Source organism: Pipistrellus hanaki (genome assembly GCF_964339955.1).
Source record: "Pipistrellus hanaki genome assembly, chromosome: 8".
Taxonomy (NCBI): Eukaryota; Metazoa; Chordata; class Mammalia; order Chiroptera; family Vespertilionidae; genus Pipistrellus; species Pipistrellus hanaki.
Window position 1 is genome coordinate 54,009,893 of NC_140510.1, and position 14,256 is coordinate 54,024,148.

The window sequence follows — 14,256 nt, forward strand, 5'->3', positions numbered from 1 at the left end:
AAAACTTAGTAACTTCGTTATACATCACTAATAAAATGTATCCTAATGATTAGGACTGCAAGTGAAACCAGAATGTGGCAAATTCCATGAAAAAAAAATGACCTAATTTCTTCAATAAATGGCAAAGAAAGTGGGGAGGGAGAAAAGAAAATATTAAAAGACTAGAGGCCCAGTGCATGAAATTTGTGCATTGGTAGGGTCCCTAGGGGCTGCCGGCCGGATACTCCCTCCCTTCCCCCAGCTGCCTGCTGCTGACACTGGCCAGCCCACCCGCTGGTCAAACTCCTGGAAGAATGCCAGTTGAGGGGACAATTTGCACACTATGCTTTTATTAATAGGACTAAAGGCCTGGTGCATGAAAACTCATGCACCGGAGGGGGGGGGGGGGTCCCCTCAGCCCAGCCTGCCCCCTCAGGGGTTGCCTCAGGGATGGGAGGCAATCTGGCAATCAGGGGAAGGCGATGCCCCCATCTCACCTCTGCTGCTGCCACTGCCCACAGTGCAAACCTTGGCCGGCCATGGTTACCTGAGCCTCGGGCAGCCCTGGGAAGGTGGGCAGCTGCCATCTAAGGCTTGCCTGCACCCCGGGCCAGCCCTGGGTGGCTGTGCAGCTGCCATTCAAGGCTTGCTTGTGCCTTGGGCTGGCCTGGGCAGCTGGGGTGCTAAGCAGACTGGGGGACTCCAGAGGCAGGTGTGCAGAGTGGTGGGCCCGCCTGGGGGCGGGCCTGGCTGTGCCACGAGCCTGCTGCCCTGGTGGGGCTGAGGGGACAGCGCCAGCATCTTTGAGGGCAGGGAAGTCAATTAGCATATTCCCCTCCTTATTGGCTGTGGCCACCATCTTTGTGAGGATCTGATGGTCAATTAGCATATTACCTCTTTATTAGATAGGATGTTACCTGTCAGATGTGGACCTAATTTGAATCCTGAATCAAATATTTATGGAACAATCAGGGAAATGTGAATAGTAACTGGATATTATATATTATAAAGTACTGTTAATTTTCTGAATGGTATTGTGTATATATAAAGGATAAAATACAATAATGTCTAGGATTTACTTTAATATAGTAAGATGGATGGGACTATAGATCAAACAAGCAAACAAAAACCCCAATCTACTTGTCCATATGTTGACTACTGAAGCTGGGTTTGATATATTATCCCTACTTTTATGAATGTTTGGAATTTTCCATAAGTTAAATACAAACAGGTCTAGCAACAAGTTTCAATGTATTGTATATAAGGATCTAAGGATCGCTTGAATAGTGCACAGCTGATAGGGAGTGTGTGCGGTTCCTACACAATGAAATGCTGGCTCAGGCTCTCCCTCTCCACCGGAAACCAGTGCCAGAGAATGAAGACTCTCGCTGAGGCCATAGATCCAATCAATGGCCAGGAGAGACCAGCAGCCAGTATCCTGGCTCCCAGGCCGAGGTAGCATAAGTCAAATTCTTCAAGATTAAAAAACAAAACAAATTTGACTTAAAAAACTACAGCACACATTATAAATTCACTATTTTCTTTGTCACTTTCATTTTATTCCTGCTATTGTATTTTTCAGTTCTAAAATTCCAACTTTTTTTTCTTTATATCTTTTTTTTTTTTTTTTTGGCTAAAACGTTCTATCTTTCCACTTGTTTCAAGAGTACCCTTACTTATTGGAACATTTCAATAATAGCTGCTTTAAAGTGTATTTTAGTATTTTTATTGCAACCATAACAACTTACCACAAACTCAGCCTCTTAAAATAACAGTCTTTTATTATTTCAGTTTCTGTGGGTTGGCAGTCTGGATGTGTATGGACCAGTAGAGTTCTCTGCCTAGGGTATCATAAGGTCTAAGTCAGGGTGTCAACTGGCTTAGGGTCTTATGTGGCTGCTCTGGGAAGAAGGTACTTCTGGGCTTGTTCAGTTCTGCTTGGATACGGGACTGAGGCTCCCAGTCCATGCTTCTGGAGCTGCCTGTACCCCATGGCTTCCTCCATCTTCAGAGGCAGCATGCTGAATCCTTCTCAAGCTTCCACTCTCTCGGCCAACCCTCCTGCTGCAGCTGGGGAATGAGCTCTGCTTTTAAAGACTTGTGGAAATAGATGAGGCCCTGCTCGATGATCCAGGAAACCTCTCTTTTAAGATTAGCTGATTGGGACCCTCAATTACATCTGTAAAGAGCTTTTGCAGCATAACGTAACATGTCCCAGAAGTGATACTAGTGGATGAACGTCATGAAGGCTCAATTTTTGCCTACTCCAAGACCTCATCAGGTAATTCCAATACCTGCAGTGTTTCAGTTTTCGTCTGACTTTTCTCTTGTGGCATTTTCCTGGTTCTGCACATGCTGGGTAATTTTGAATTGTATACTGGACTTTTAAAAAAATGTGTTATGAGACCTTGGGTCTTGTTTAAGTCCCATGCAGAAAGCTGGTACTTTTGCTTTGGCAGGCACTGGCCTGGCCAGGTGCAGGCTGTAAGTCCCGACCAGCCATCTCCAGGCTGTGGTTGGCTTCAGCTCATCTGCAGAGGCTCTGTCCTCCCTTGTGCCACAACCGATTGGCTAGCATTGTTTCCATTATTTGAGTTGCCAAAGTCTCTGGCGAGTTGGTCAGGGTCAGACCCATGTCTGCACAGCTCAGTGTTCAGCCCCAAAGTTCATAAACCACGTGGGTCACTTTTCTGAGCTCCTCCCTCTCCGAAACCTCCCTTGTGTACTTTCCAGTTGCCTGGGGGCTCTCCTCAATCCTCCAGCCAGAAACCTGGGGCTTTAGTCATTTCCCGTGACCATACCCATATTTGGAACCAAACTGCAGGAGATGAGGGAGACAAAGCAACACGGTTCCCCTACTCTCTGAGAGATTCAAGTGTCTGTAGGCTCCTGCTGCCACAGGACTGAGCGGAGGGCAGGGAGGGAAAGGACAAGTATGACTTTCTTCACCCTCTCTCTTTTCCTGCAGCTCTCCTTGCTCCACCTGTGCCCTTCTCTGGGTTTCAGATATCTGAAGACCAGGCTGGGGATGCTGAGAGAAAAACAGGAACCTCCCTGTTGGTGCAGTGCACTTTAAATTCTGGCCTTTGTCCCCAATCCGCCTGTCACCATTTACTTGTCAGAGTTCCCAAATAGCTCCACGCAGCTGTCCCGGCTCTCTAGCTACAGTCAGTGGGAGCGTCAGCGTGGAGTGTGCACGCTCTGCCTTCTTGGAATCAGACCTTGACATCCGTGCACACTAAACCATGGCTACCGTGGTTATCTCTGGGAGAGGGGAGAGAATTGATTTCTATTTCCTTTCTTCCGGTAATCTGTACTTTTCAAATTGCCATTACTATTGAAATCAAATGGCTTTTCTGCAGACTACTGGTTAATTACAACTTGCTTTAGAAGTCTTCACCGGTAGGGTTACTTATAGTGTGTTCACCTGCCAAGAGAAAGCAGGAAAGACTATTCCATCTTTCCTCTAGTCGTGCTTGCTCTTCTTTCTAAAACAGTTCATTTAACCCTGGTTGTTGCAGTTCAGTTGGTTGGAGCATTGTCCCCTACACTGAAAGGTGGCAAGTTTAATTCTCGGTTAGGACACGTACCCAGTTGTGAGTTTGACCCCAATCGGGGTGCATATGGAAGGCAACCAGCCGATGTTCCTCTCTCACACTGATGTTTCTTGTTCTTTCTCTCGCTTCCTTCCTCTCTCTCTCTAAAATCCATTTAAAAATTAAATACATTAGTTCACTTAAATAAAAATTAATATTTTCGAACATCCGGAATAGATTTCTTGTTTAGGTACAGTCATGTGCTGTTAATGACTGGAATACAGTCTAAAAAATGCATCATTAGGTGATTTGGTGGTGCAAAAATCACAGAAGCATGTACACAAACCTATATGGGACAGCCTATTGTTCCCAGTTTACTAGGCTGGACAGCACGTTACTGGGCAAAACATCATATGAGATTAAATCATGCACAAGAGAAAATGATGCTATCAAGAGACAGTAAACACAGATGTATGAGGCTGTGGCCAGTGTAACACAGCTGCTGCTTTATAGCAAACATTTTTTTTTTTTTTATAAGTAGGAAGAGTACACTCTAACAAAGGGATGGGGAACATCCAGCCCGTGGGCCATAGAAGATTGGCAAAATCATTTGGTCTAGCCCTGCCAAAGTATTAGGGGTGAGTTAATTATATGTTTGACCAGATATAGAAGGCGAGTTTATTTTTATTGATTTCAAAGAAGAAAGGAGAGGGAAGTAGAGAGAAATCAATGATGAGAGAGATGCTGCCCCCTTTAGGCCTCCTACTGGGGACTGAGCCTGCAACAGGGGCATGTGCCCTGACTGGAAATTGACCTCCTGTTCATAGACACTCAACGATTGAGCTTCCAAGGCGGGGCAGCAGGATAATTTTATTTATTTATTAATATTGATTTTTTTTTTTTTTTTTTACAGAGAGAAAGGGAGAGGGATAGAGAGTTATAAACATTAATGAGAGAGAAACATCGATCAGCTTCCTCCTGCACACCTCCCACTGGGGATGTGCCCGCAACCAAGGTATGTGCCCTTGGCTGGAATCGAACCTGGGACCTTTCAGTCTGCAAGCCGATCCTCTATCCACTGAGCCAAACCGGTTGAGGCAGCAGGCTAATTTTTAAGCTGATAATTTTGTATGGCCTGCGAGTGATGTTATTAAATATACAAATGGCCCTTGGCAGAAAAACAATTGCCCACCCCTACTCTAAAATAATGATAAAAAGAATAGTACAGTAAATACATAAACCTGTAACATGGCCATTTATTACCATTTTCAAGTATTATGTACTGTACATAATTGCATGTGCTGTACTTTTATACTGCCAGCAGGTTTTTTTACACTAGCATCAGCACAAACATGTAATGTGTTGCACTATGATGTTGTGACGGCTGCGAAATCACTGGGTGACAGGAAATTTTGGGGAGAGCGTTGTAATGCAGCCATGGCTGTAGAAACTTGTTCCCCCAACATTCACCTGGTTACCTACCACCAATACCACTGGGGTTTGAATCACGAAGGAGAGAGGCATTAATAAAACCTAGCAATTTAAACAGTCTGTGAAATTCCCTAGTGTGCTTTCTCCTCAAATACATTCTCATTGGCGGCTGGAGGATGCTTAGAGCCCCCCTGCCCCACGAGCTCTACTGTATCATCTGGCATCAAGCACAGGGCCAGAAACTACCCCTGCAAAACCAGCTATTCTACCTCAGATTTTTGGCCCCTCACTTGCACTGGCTTCTCCCAAGGTCCTGTGCAAACTGTGCCTATCATTAGAGCCTTTTGTAAAATTTGCAAAAAACATTCTAATTGCAACGGACTAAGACTGTTGTCTCCTTTCACTCTCTCCCTTTCCCTTTACATCAGGTTGCTTAGAAGGGGCATCTTAGATCCAGCTAAGGGCACAATGAGTAGGAGACATTTATTTTAGGTTTAATGGGATTCATTTATGTTGTTTGCAATTACTTCTGTGTATACTTAAGTTATGACCAGCCATCTCAGTGCAAGTGTGGCTTCCAGGAATACTGTTATAGCACTGTGCCTGCTCACCAGGGGCTAAGACAAAGGGCCAGGTGGGGGCTGCAGCACCTGAGTACATCAGGGCTAGCACTGGAAGTGTGTGGGCAGTGGGCAGAAACAAGGCTTGAAAACCTGTGGCGCTCCTGTCAGAAAAATTGATAATGTAGTAATATAATTATAAATGTACCATAGATTTTTCTACTTTTTTAAAAATGGAATTGTGCAAAATAGAATTTCAAAGAACTCATACTTTTCCAAGACACCAGCTGTAGCTATACTAGAAACAGCAAATATGTCTATATGTGAAATCATGTTTTCTGTGTCTTTAAATAATAAATTTTTTTTAATCAACTATGCTAGAGGAATCACTAAATTCTTTTCATTCTTTGTCATATGAAGAGGCAATTAAAAAGTACACAAAGAAAAAGTATTTTAGCATGTATCAGGTAATTAACAAATGTGCTATTTTCTGGGATTTAGTGATCTGTATTCTTGGGCAGATTCTTCAAATCTGTAACTTTTTTAAAAAAAATCATTCTTAATAATTATTCACTTTCAGAATTAATTTTTATTTGTAACATTGTATTCTTCTTAAAGAGGCCCTCCTTTGCCCAACTGTGTAAGTTTCAGGCCCCATAAAATTTGGCATCTGCCCTTGCCCCAAATGAAATCTAATTAATTTTATTGAGTGCCCAGTGTGTATCAAGCAAGTCTAAATACTTAAGGATATGGGACTTTACAAGGGAGAGAAAAATCCCTTCCATTATAGTGGAATAATATAAAGAAGAGAACGCACTAAATGGTGGTAAGTCCACAACGAAAGTAAAGACAGCAGATGGGATTTGACAGATGGAGAGGGAGTGAGAAGGCCTCAATTTGAAGACAGCACCTGCATCAGGCCAAGAGCTACCACATCCTGAGTGACCATCATTGCTAGGAGCCCATGCCACACCCTCCTCCACGTCACTGCATTTGACCCTCAGGATTCCATTTACAGACCAAGAATCCAGGTGCAGAAAGGTTAGTGACTTGCTTGTGGTGACTCAGCTCTGCAAGTGACCCCACCCTGATTCCATGGTGTACTGTCTCCTCTCTGCTCTGAAGGACCCCAGATGGCAAGCACAGGAACACAAAGATTTAGAAGGGGAGACAACCATGTAAGTGGCCAGGAGCACCTCCCCACTGCAGTACCAGAGAACAGAAAGTACGAGGTAACATCAAGGAAGGGAGTGCTGCTAGCCTGACCCAGAGAGGCTTCCCAGGCCTGAAGTTGGAGCTGGGCCTTGCAGGTGACAGGAGACCAGCTGGACAAAGAGCAGTGTGCACAGGCCTGAGACTGCTGGGTAAGAATGGAAGGCTGTGTGTGGTTGGGGCCCCAAGGATGCCCATGGCGGGCTGGGCAGTGAGGATGTCGTGGCCCAACCTAAGAGGTCTGGATGCAATTTCACACCTCCTTCTGGTCTATAGCTGAGAAAGCAATGAGCAGGATGAGCTGGGGGAATGGGCTGAAAAAAGAGTTATCACTGCATCCTACAACATCATAGTAACATTTTGCATTTGCATTTTAAAATGGCTATAAACCAAATGCCAGTTTAGAGGTAAAACAATCCTATGACTCTAAATAAAACTACTTATATCATTCTAATTTCACTTCTGATCCTTGCCCACGCCCTCCCATATTTTTACAACATATAATTGCTATGCACACAGTTTCACCTTTTTGGTTAAGCCATGTTTTTTTTGTTTTTGTTTTTTTTAACACATTTCAAATGTTTTGGGAGGGAATGACAAGAATGGGTTGCTAGAACATGCTTATTGGCTGTGGAGTGCTATTCCATGTATATTGGAATTTGTTTTAAAAACTGAAATTCCAGCCGAAACCGGTGTGGCTCAGTGGATAGAGCGTCGGCCTGTGGACTGAAAGGTCCCGGGTTCGATTCCAGTCAAGAGCATGTTCCTTGGTTGCGGGCACATCCCCAGTAGGGGGTTTGCAAGAGGCAGCTGATCTATGATTCTCTCTCATCGATGTTTCTAACTCTCTATCCCTCTCTCTTCCTCTCTGTAAAAAAATCAATAAAATATATTTTAAAAAAAACAAACAAAACTGAAATTCCAAAATCACAGTCATTATCACATACTGCCAGTTGCTCTCCAAAAAGATTAGCTCAATTTACAGAACCACCACCAATATAACTGCTCCCTAGAAACTCACCAAACATTGGGATTTTTTCATATTAAGTTTTGTGGAACCCTCACCTTTTTTAGTCTGCTGCCAAGGTAAAACCTGGAGTGACTGAGGTTTTCCTGCATAACTAACACTAGTCTGTGTACAGGAAGCTCATGACCCATTGATAAACTGATAAGAAAGTGGAGAAGAAAAAATGCAAACAAACCTGAAAGGGGAAGCAGCAATAAGAAAAACCTCTTACTGTCTGAGTATAGAGGTGTTGCTGTGACTATGGTAGGAGTGTTTAGAAAGGAGAACAGAATTCCTTGTGGTTATATGGGTTTAAAAAACTTGCATAGAATTATTCCTGCATCAGTCTTTGCTTTGTCAATTCAGTGTTTATCCTCCCCTCCATGCATGATAACTGCTCAAATCCCGTCCATTTCTCGATGTCTACTCAGACTAATCTTTCACCTGAGAACAGAATGGCTAACATTCATTAAGCACTGTCTGTGTAACAGACATCTTGCTAGGAGCTACCCTATCAGTCCTCCCAACAACCCTCTGAGGTAAACTTTAACCCATTTTATCAACAAGGAACCTTGCTGATGCAGCAATAAACTAATGTCATATAAACTTCTTTGGGAAAGGAATTAGTACAGAAAGAACTTGGAAGTCCACTACGAAAAGATGTTCGTGTGTGTAAATGAGCCCAAACTTGTACAGTTCAGGAGGATGCACATCCGTACAAACTGGGCCATGAATGTGCAGTAAATGGGACAGGACCCATACCAATTACCCCACTGCCTCTCCTTTAAAATGGTACCATGCAAACTGGCCACATCTCTGCAGATTTTGAAAGAACCAAACAAAACAACCAGCATGACACGATTCACAACTCAACACAGAATTATGTCTCCTGATGTCCAGGAACTCAGAAAAATGTTTTAAAAAATATATAATAGCAGTTAGAGAAAATTAAAATATTTGGTCTACAAGTAAAGGTCACTCCACGGTGCTACCTCAAATGTCTTCTCCCATCTCGCTGGCATCGAGAAAATCTGTGTCCTCTGTTGCAACACAGTCTACACTCTAACCCAGGGCCGCCTGATGGTTATCAAACATTTCCATAGTGGTCCAGCCAAAGTTACCTCATGGAAACAAACAAAACTAAGAAAGAAAAACCACTCTAAAGATTTAGCCCTAGGTCGTTAAGTCTTCCCATTTTTCCTTTACATTATGTATTGACGTTATTTCCATCAACATGCTTGTTTTTTTTCCACAGGCATTGCTGACTAGGACCAGGGTAAATGAAAACGATGTTTGTGTGATGGACTGCACCATATCCTGGTCCCACCCTTCATGGTTTTCCTTTAGAAGGCTCCCCACTGCCTTAGGAGCACAGTATTTCCAGACCTTAGTGGAGTCAAAACTTTTAACACCTAACACCGAATTCCTACCTTTAAGAAACAATATAAGGAAAGGCCAAGAAGGGCCTGGTCCACGCCAACCAGGGGGAGCTGCCACCTGTGGCTCTGCGCAGGCCTCCACAGTGCACATCTGGGCCTCCGCGCGGGGCACTCTCCGTCCCACCCGCCCCGGGCCTCCACGCGGGGCACACCGGAGAGTCCACGCTGGCACGATCACCACACCACGGGACACTCTGCGCCCAGCCCGCCCACGGGCTCCACGCGGGGTCCTTTTGGGGCACCACAGGCCTCGGGCGGTGGGCTCCCCACACATGGCCCTCCTCTCACGGAGCCCGCCATCCTAGAAGGCCTCGCGAGCGCGGTCGTGGACTCCTCCGGTGACCGCTGTATGAGGCGCCGGGGACGCCGCGGTTCAGACGCACGCCCTGCCCGGACACTCGGCCTCGGCTTCCGCCGCCCGCCCCCGCCCCCTTGCAGCCCCGAGTCCTCACCGCCAGACCGCCCGTGCAGTCTCCAGCAGCGGCCTCCGGTCCTCCGCCGGCTCCGCCCGCTCCCGACTGCCCGCGGGCCGCGCCGCGCCCCCGCCCCAGCCCCGAGCCCCACCCCCTCCCCCGCGGACACGCCGCCGGTTGGCTGGTCTGGAAGCTTGGCATCGAATTCTGATTGGTGAACGGGCCTGGAGTGGGCGGGGAGGGGGAGAGGCCCCTGAGGATTCTAATGCGAATCATCAGAAACTGGGCTCTCTAAGCCGGACTCTGCCCTGGGCGTGGCTTCGACTGGGGAGCAGGGCCTCGGGCTCGCTGGGCGAGGCCTGGACTCGGTCCTGGGCGGGGCCTGCACTTGGGACTGGGCGGGGCTTCGCCTCTGAGGGCCCTGGCGCGGTTCCTCTCCTAGAGGCTCCCTCCGCCACCTTGTGTCATCCTTCTTAAATTCCACCCATTGCACTCCTAGGGCTACCGAGACCGTAGCTAAGGGCACCGAGCCAACAGGAGGATGTGATGCGGCGGAGATTCATTCCTCTTGGAGGAGAACCGCGGCCTGATTTCAGCCTTTGAGGACCACTCCTGCTTCCCGATCCCGACCCAAGTAAGGAAATGTTACACCACCGCCCCCTCCCGGCTCGCATACTCCTCCTTCCAGAGGCTCGGTGAATGAACTGCACACCCTTCAAGGCCACGCCCTCCGAGGTGGGTGTGGTCCTGGCACCGCGGCTTACCCGCTAAGGCTGTAGAGGGGATTACTCCAAAAAACGACTGGGGTCGTCTTTGAGGCGACTTCTACAGTGCTCCCAGCTCCTGAGCCATGCTCGATACCTCGTTTCCAAAAAGCCGGGAAGTGTCGTCTCAGGTCGCAGGCGCGGCTGAGACCCTCCCTCCTGACCGGCCAAGCTCTCCACAGCTCCCTCTGGGAGTTCCCTCTTAATGGCCCCCAGTGACACCGCCAGGCCCCACGTCAGTACCCCCAGCGGCTGCAGCCACTGTCCCTGCAGCCACAAAGCCCCACTAACTCCACCCCACAACAGGTGCATAGGGCCAGGGGGAGACAGCAAACTGGAGAGCCAAGTTAGAGGGCGGGTGACCCTGTACAGGCTGCAGCTTGCATAGTGCCCACCATAGGGTGCAGAGAGAAGGAACTAGACAGCGGGAGCTTCACTACCCAGTGGGACAGCGAGTGCTGTTCAGACCTCCAGATCAGCCTTACAGTCCAGGGTTTTTTGTTTTTTGTTTTTTTGTTTAATGTTTAATTGTAGAGGAACTTTCCTTACTGATCTTAGTAATATTTAGAATATATATGGTTTCTATTTGTCATTCATTGTACTTCCAGGTATTTAGTAGCTGCTGCCACATTGAATGAGATTTTCATCACTAAAATTTTTTGTAAAAATTTTATTGATTTTAGAGAAACATCAATTTGCTTGCCCACTTATTGATGCATTCATTGGTTGATTTTTGTATGTACCCTGAGGCTTGTGCCTGCAACTTGGTGTTATCAGGAGGATGCTCTAACCAACTGAAATAGCTACCTGGCCAGAGCTCTAAGTAAAATTTATTAGTAAGAGGACATCACTGAACTCTTACTAGTGCTCAGTTTTATCAGACATTCTTTCACTTTATGGAGGAGATCAGATCATCTGTAAATAATTCCTTTTCCTGTCTTTATGGCTTTCTTTGGAACTGGATTGCCAATACAAAATTGTTGAATGCTGATGCTATTGATGCAAGTAATTTTCCTGACTTTAGACACACATTTGAGGACTTACCGTAGAACCTTTCCCAGAAGACCTTACACCTTTCCTCGAGAAAGAACAAATAATGAGGAATACTACTTTAACCTCTAAACAATAGTGCTTTATTGATGAAAGGTTAGTTTCAATGGATACAAAATGGCTGTATAAAATTTTTTCAAAATACAATTCTATAGGTAAGGAGTATGGCTTAGTAAAATAACAGTTATCTAGTAGCAAAACTATTTCAGTTTGAGCAATGGAAAAAGATTTTAAAGTATAAAGATGTAGGTCCATCCATCCCGCATAACCATTACTAGGGGAAGTGAGCCCCAAATAGTTTTACATACACAAGCCTTACACAGATCACTTGCAAATGTCCCCCTGCCTCCCTTTAAACAGCTTTTATTAGCAGTTAATAAGTGCCAAAATAACCCAAGTAATTGGCCTTGATGGTACTCTCAAGTCATGGAACACTTTTTTCTTGTTGAAAACTTTACAAAATATGCCTAAACCTAAAGCTTTTGACCCTTCACAATTGTTAACAGTGAGGGGCCAAGTTAGTAAGAACACATTATTTTCTGCAGTACACTTTTATAACTATCATATTTTGACCTCATGTTATTTTTTGACCAAAACCCCTCCTCATTCGCAGATTAAGCATTTTCTCTATTTTAACCCCTCCTGTTATAACAAAATGAAAATAGTGAACCAGCACCTGCTCCCTCCAGGTCTCCTTTCATCTGTCACTTTCTTTTTCAATTTCAGTAGAAATGTTGAATAAAAGCAGGCCTTGGAGCATCAACACCCTGGGAGTGCAGATTGTGAGTGCTACTGTGAAAGACGAAGACATGACAGGAGGGAACGGAAAGGCCAAGGCCAGAGCACAAACCCACCAGGAACGGCTTTGACTGGCAGCACCTGCAAACAGTCCATGGGGTAGTTTTGAAGTGTTTTTCATTCTTACATGATACATGGAGAAATCTGTATACATAACAAAGGAAATGACCATGGCTAAAAATAGGCAACACAGTCCATACATTAAAAAAAAAAAAAAAAAAGACTACTGCGATTTGCCTCTTTTCAGAAAACCATTCAAAAAAGAATTAAAGGAAAGCCGAATCTGGGTTTGGCATCCACCTACCCACCCAAGGACCCCAATTTTCACTCCTGAAGCAGATCTTCTACTCCTTTAGTTACAGAAATATATTAAAGTGCAGTATAAAAATGCAAAAGTCAGTTTTTGAACAGATCAACTGCTAATTTTCCTTAAAAAGTTATTTTTTAACTTAGTGGAGTAAAAATAGTTTATTGATTCTCATTGTGTTGATAAGAATCTTAGTTGCAATATGAACTGGAGCTCATGGATACTCTGACTTTTTCCATAGCAGAGTATAACCAGTATTAGTGGAAAACACTACAAAAAGTGGCTGTAACAAGTTCTCCCTGCCAATGGTTTAAAAAAATGACCTAGAATAAGAATGCAGAAATTTCTAAAATTTATCCCTAAAAGCCGATTTTTAAAAGAAAGCTATTTAAGTATAAGCATATATCTCATTTGATAATTATTTTTCATTTGGTAAACAGATAAATGTGCAGATGAATTAATGGTGTTGTATTGTAGCAGCAAAAATGGTCTTGGGTGTTGTGATAAAACAGAAAGGAAGGCAGGGAAGAATTCCCACATGATGCTCCAGGTAAGTAAATGGCAGGGTACCTTCATGTCATTAGATCCATATCTCTACCACTCAGAACATTTGGGGTAAATAACAAATCAGGAGTGCTCCTCCATGACTAGTTGGTTAGGCCAGTCAAATCATTTTAACGTGCTTGCCAACTGATCCCTGGAAATGAATTCTAACATTAGTGGTTAGTTAAAGTGGAAGAAAATGAAAATGCAAAGTTCACTCACAAAATATAAAGTCTACCCTTTAGTAATGAATATAAATGTTAAAAGTACTTCATACAAAAGAACACATCAAAAGTTTTTTAAAAAATTAAATTCTTGGGCCACAGGCACCCTAAAGTATGGATGCTCACTTCTCCAACAATTTCTTGAAAACACAGAGCTGTATTTCTCATTTGGAATGCTTTCTTTATCTTGCAAAAAGTTTTCTGAAAAAAGAAAACAACACATTTAAATGGGAGGGATGCAATGCTGGCTGCTTTGACCATTAATAGCATGCTTTTTCTGTTAACAGTGTGCAGAAAGTAGTTGGGCTCATTTTTTGCTAATGACAAGAATTAGCAAAATCAAAATATCATTTATGAGGCTCCAGGAAATTAGGAGGATTGCAAAACTGAAAAGTATACAAAAATATAAATCAATTTTATGTACCTAAAGTAGAATTTCCCTAATTCCATAATTAAAATTTTAAAAAGAGCAGCAGTAGGGTCAGAGGAACCCAGCAAACATCTGCCCCCTCCCACCTCAATAGAGGCGCCCCTCCCCCCCAACCTCTGAGTCCTTGCTTCTTTCCACTTTACCCTCAAGGAGCCAGTGGATGCCAACTTGCACATGCAGATCAGCCTCTGAAGTCACTAGTTATATGACTGAAGACAATTTTAAATGCTTGCACAGTGGCAACGTGCTTATTGGCAAAGTGTGAACTCCCATATATCCTGGGACTGTGCTAAGGTTTCGACCACCTCTGACCCAGGTGGGGTTACATGGTCAGTCTGTACTTGTGTGCTTTTGGTGAATGTATTTCATAACTAAAACCCTTCCCAATAAAACACATGAGGGCAGGAGCTTTGTTTGGTGACCAATGCCCTAGTTATGCTCCAGGTCCTTCCTTTATCACCATCTGCCTGTCATAAAGGACTTTTGCCTTTTATCTCATTAATTCTGCCATATGTCAGCTAAGCCCAAGTCATTCCTGTCGTTACATCACTACCTGTTTTCATC

The 14,256-nt window shown here is 44.5% G+C and overlaps 2 protein-coding genes across 2 annotated transcripts in view; both read right to left on the reverse strand.

The window, feature by feature from the left end:
* Positions 1-9,678, reverse strand: part of FARP2 (FERM, ARH/RhoGEF and pleckstrin domain protein 2) — a 94,969-nt gene extending 85,291 nt beyond the window's left edge. Inside the window, exon 1 of the mRNA XM_084892582.1 lies at positions 9,616-9,678. The gene's annotated coding sequence lies outside the window, so the exon portion shown is untranslated. The remainder of the gene's footprint in view (positions 1-9,615) is intronic.
* Positions 9,679-11,450: 1,772 nt separating this feature from the next.
* Positions 11,451-14,256, reverse strand: part of SEPTIN2 (septin 2) — a 31,680-nt gene continuing 28,874 nt past the window's right edge. Inside the window, exon 12 of the mRNA XM_084892619.1 lies at positions 11,451-13,463. The gene's annotated coding sequence lies outside the window, so the exon portion shown is untranslated. The remainder of the gene's footprint in view (positions 13,464-14,256) is intronic.